The 4,770-nt window shown below is 40.6% G+C and overlaps 1 long non-coding RNA gene across 1 annotated transcript; it reads right to left on the bottom strand.

Annotated features, from left to right (window-relative positions):
* Window positions 1-253: 253 nt before the first annotated feature.
* Window positions 254-4,475, bottom strand: LOC143525022 (uncharacterized). Its single transcript, XR_013133549.1, has 3 exons — window positions 4,462-4,475; window positions 1,562-1,627; window positions 254-535 (listed from the first exon to the last, which is right to left on the bottom strand). It is a non-coding gene; the product is annotated as an uncharacterized LOC143525022 (long non-coding RNA).
* Window positions 4,476-4,770: the final 295 nt, after the last annotated feature.

Here is a 4,770-nt window from a genome sequence, read left to right as displayed (position 1 = left end):
ACACAGTCAGACTACTACTAGTGTTTTGCAAGTTAGACATTTGCCAAGAAGCACAAATAAACATAGACAGACATACAATTTAAGAACAATGGCAAGTGGTATCAGCTGAGTTAGTGCTCTGGTAAGAACTCAACAAACAGGTGAGTCTTCAGTCTGCGCCTGAAGATAGCAATAGACTCTGCAGTCCTAGCAGGTAATGGAAGATCGTTCCACCATCTTGGAGCCAGGACGGAGAATAGTCTGGAGCTTTGTCTTCCATGAGACTTTAAGCATGGAGTTTCAAGTCGAGCCAAGCTTGAGGTTCTGAGTGTTCGCTGTACAGATCGGCTTTTTAACATGGACATCATGTAGGGAGGGACCAGTCCATTTTTGGAAACAAGCATCAAGGTTTTATATCTGATGCGTGCCGCTACTGGAAGCCAGTGAAGAGAGCGTAGCAGAGGAGTCACATGTGAGAACTTGGGTAGATTGAAGACCAGTCGTGCTGCAGCATTCTGAATTAGTTGTAGAGGTCTGATGACCCGTAGAGGAAGACCTGCAAGTAGGGAATTGCAGTAGTCTAGCTTAGAGATTACTAGAGACTGCACAAGCACTTGAAACTAGTGATGTCAAACTCAAAACGCGAAATCTAACTGAATCGATTCATTTGAATCACAGTGTTCTGAAACACTATTTCGAACTCTGTATCTGTATGAAAGTCACGTGACTGTTCCAAAAACGGGTTTCGTTACATCACGCAGTTTCGAAACGTTTCAAATCTTTTCCCGTTTTAGTCCGCACTTAAGTTCAAGCAGCTGGTTTGAGATCAGAATGTTTATGTGATGGCAAAAGTGGGGCTTTTGGGAGATCGAGTCAAATGAACCAATTGATTTGGAAAATGATTCGATCTTATGAAACATTCGAATCATCACATGCCACAGTGACATCTGAAATGACCATTGAAATACCTTAACAGGTGATTTCCAATCACTATGAGTACTGGAATACCCATGTTTCAGACAGTCATCTATGAGATCTTGTGAAACGTTCGAATCAGCACATGCCACAGTGACATCTAGTGGGCAACCAAGACTTAATCCACAACTTCCCTTTTTGATACAGAGTTCGAAACAGTGTGATTCAAATGAATCGATTCAGTTAGATTTCGCGTTTCGAGTTTGACACTAGTTTCCAGTTAGTGTTATCTGTTTTCATGGTTAGTGTTTGATTTGTCTTTGTTCCAAGTCAGTGTGCTGTCTGTAGCTTTGTTAGTTTTGTCATCTCTTAACTGTCGGAAATTGTGTCCAGCCTTCAATACCCCACTGTTACACACAAAGGTCAAACATCTCCCCTGTAGAGCACTGTTAGTGTTGTACAATAAAGGCCTGTATCTGTCTGTACTGTACATTACTGGAGACATTTTTGAACAGTGCACAGGTCTGACAGATGTCTATTTTAGTTCTCAAAGTTCAGTATGACTTTATCAGATTGACACCCTATTTTCACATGCCAGAGACAACATTAGTAAAGAAGGAAGTGAAAGTCAGACTAATATTCCAAAAAGAATAGTGATCTCACTGACCTCTAACAGCATCTGCACTCTCATAGACATCCACCACCATCTCCACCCGCTCTCCTCTCTCCAACTCTAGAATATGATTAACATCAGACACACTCCAAGACATGTCTAATCTATTGCAGACTCAAACACTAAACTCTCTGTGTGTGAGGACACTACAGTACAGCTGCTCCTCTTTACTCATGTGATGTTTCCTGACTGACTTTAATTAATCTGCTGCCAATTAATGAAGTGATCAAGCAGCAGTGGAGTCTTTGAGAAGATTTTCATGTTCAAAGTGTTAAAACAATAGACCTCTGACTTTCTTTCTATATTTGTTGTATTGTCCTTTAACCCTTAAACAGGCAGCATCTAAGTAGAAATGTTGCATTATACCAGACAAATGTTTTCATCGGAGGCGATTGCTCTAAGACTGCAAGGAAAGCTCAGCTTCCCCTAAAATAAAATAAAAAACGTGATCAAATATATACTGTTGTGTGTACATGTCATTGATTAAATATGCAGTACAACGCATTCAACATTTGTTCATAATCAGCTTCTTATCACTGGTAATAATGCGGCTTTCCTCTCACTTATCCCCATAGCTTAACATTGCTTTAAACAGTGTGGATACTGAATGTCCAGAGTTCAATACCGAAGCAAAGAGTGCAGCGAAACGAGACGAGTCATTGGATAAATGCTGGGCTTTGTCCCGCCCATCGGATGGGGGTCAATGGGGCAGTGGGCTGGACTCGGCTGGCCCAGGCGCTCAACTTCTGCATGATAATTGGATGATCTGTCTGAGGCTGATTCCCTTTTTGATTGACAGCGAACTGAGCAAATCAGCGATCTCCCACATCCGTGGGAGCATTTTAAAATTTTCATTCTGTTCTGTTGAACTGGAGACTTTCCTAATCCACTTAGTGGCATTTTCTTTATAAAAAACGACTAGCAACAAATCAAGCTTCTATTTCTGGTGGTTTTTGTTGTAGCTGCTTGTGTTTGGAGACTGACTTCTATGACTCTTTCTGACTTCTATCACTCTTTCTGACTTCTATCGCAGTTTCTGTCCAGCGGGTTCTGCTCAGCCCCTCCACCGTCACAAAGCACACAGGTGGACACACTTCACACTAGCCTCGCCCCAGTCCCAACTAGCGAGTTATATTCAAACCAGGACTTGCAGGGCAACAGTTAGTGGCAACAATTGGAGCTACATCTGCAGATGTAGAGAGGAGCTTAGAGCCATTTAGAGGACACTAGTCAAGTCCTTGGAAAAGACGCCTTGTTGGTACGACAACGGAGGGTGGAATTTACGTATAAATAAACCGACACATTTATGATGTAGACCAGTTTTTATGAGCTTCCCCTCCTTGAAAGACCACCATCTGCCACTGGTTTTCATGTATGCATATATATATATATATATATATATATATATATATATATATATATATATATATATATATATATATATATATATACACACACACACCAAGCTTTAACTGTAGGAAACAAGAGAGCTCGACATGTACAAGGGGCAAGATATACTGAGCGCCTGTACACATGGCAGAGAGTGCCATGCGTTTAGTTGACCCACTCCTGGTGGGTGTTCCTGACAGTAAAACCTCAGATTTATCGGACCTCAGACATCACATCTTCACAACTGACTGTTCAAATGGCCTGCATACACAAGCACATTGCAAAGGCTACATTAAAAGTTTTCATACATTTCAGGGGCTTCATCACACTGCTGCCTTCCTCTGGGCAAACTTATTTTTTTTATATCCCAGTTATAGAAAAGCAAATTAACTGGTGAGATGATAATATGAGGTGTCCTTAAGGTTATTCTACATAGTGCCACATTTGGACAAGGGTGTATAATTAAAAGGTTTAAAGGACATGTGAGCTTTTTCACTGGGGTCACCGATTCTGATGGCTGCCATCTGAATATGTGACAGGTAACAATAGTACAATTTCCAATTTCCTGTTAAAAGGCTCACCTGTCCATCTCATTCACGATTTTTATTTATTCTATTATTTTGCAAAAGGGATGGTAAGCCGGACTTTACTCAAATGTCGGTACATGTAAAATGCTGTAACGAAACATTCTTCTTTAAGTACATTTATGTAATTAAGAGACAATGAAATGTAAATATAAGCGTCTGTCATCTTTTGACTCGCGAACAGCATCAAAACAAGAAAAGAAGCGCATCGGCGAAGCTTACGGGGCGTTCCTGAAGCGCTCGTGTGTGTGAACAGAAACTGTGAAATAGCGCCTCTGTGGTCACTTGACGGTCATTCTTCCTGTGCTATTGTTATTTATGTCTGCCATATTCTATATCTATATTCTGCCGCTATTTTCCCCTGCCTAGTTTGTTTCCATGTTAGTATCGATTCCCGTGTTTCCTGTTCCTTGTTATATGCTCTGCCTCTGTATTCCCCTGCTTGGATTGTCCTGTAGCAGTTTTTACTTCCATATTAGTTCTGTTTGAGGTTATAGTTACGTTGTGATCTGCGTTTGTCTTCAAGTCTCGCATATCGGTAGTTTAACCCTTGTATGGCCTGTTTTCCCCATTGTCCTAGTTTTCAATTTCATTCATGCATTAGTTTCATATCTGCATGTAATCTTGTTATTCCTGGTACAGTCCGCCTAGTTGTATGTTGTCTTGTACTTTTACTTTTCTGTCATCAGCATCATGCCCCATTATCTTTTGAGCTTTCCCCAGGTTTAGTTTATCTCCCAGGTTTGTTCGTCTGTTCGATTTTCTTAATAAAACCAAGCTTTCTCGCACTTGTGTCTTGCCTGCCTAGCTTCACCCCTTACAGTAGAGAAGTTAATGTAGAAAGTAAGCCACTGTATCCATGCATGTTACCATCTTGAAAGATAAATACATAAATTGTCAATAATTTTAAAATCATTTTACATTGCAACTTCAGGAACCATCACTACAGGAAGCAGATGCTACAGACTGACTGCAGTGTGTCTGGGGCTGCTGTGTGTTCTCCTGCTTGCTGCCATCACAGTGATGTGGGTCAAGTTCACTGCAGGGAGAGACAATACTTTAGGTATATAAATGAGCCATGCAATTCAATGTGAACTAACTATTTAGTCAGCCTTTTAAATTAATTACTTTTTTACAATGTTGAGGGGTGTGGGCTCATTGGTGGCACTGGGATCCTTGAATAATGCCTTGTCCTCAAATTAAATATACATAATATGAATAAAAATCACA

The sequence above is a fragment of the Brachyhypopomus gauderio genome, chromosome 1 (assembly GCF_052324685.1).
Source record: "Brachyhypopomus gauderio isolate BG-103 chromosome 1, BGAUD_0.2, whole genome shotgun sequence".
Lineage (NCBI taxonomy): Eukaryota > Metazoa > Chordata > Actinopteri > Gymnotiformes > Hypopomidae > Brachyhypopomus > Brachyhypopomus gauderio.
This window is presented reverse-complemented; position numbering and strand designations above follow the sequence as displayed.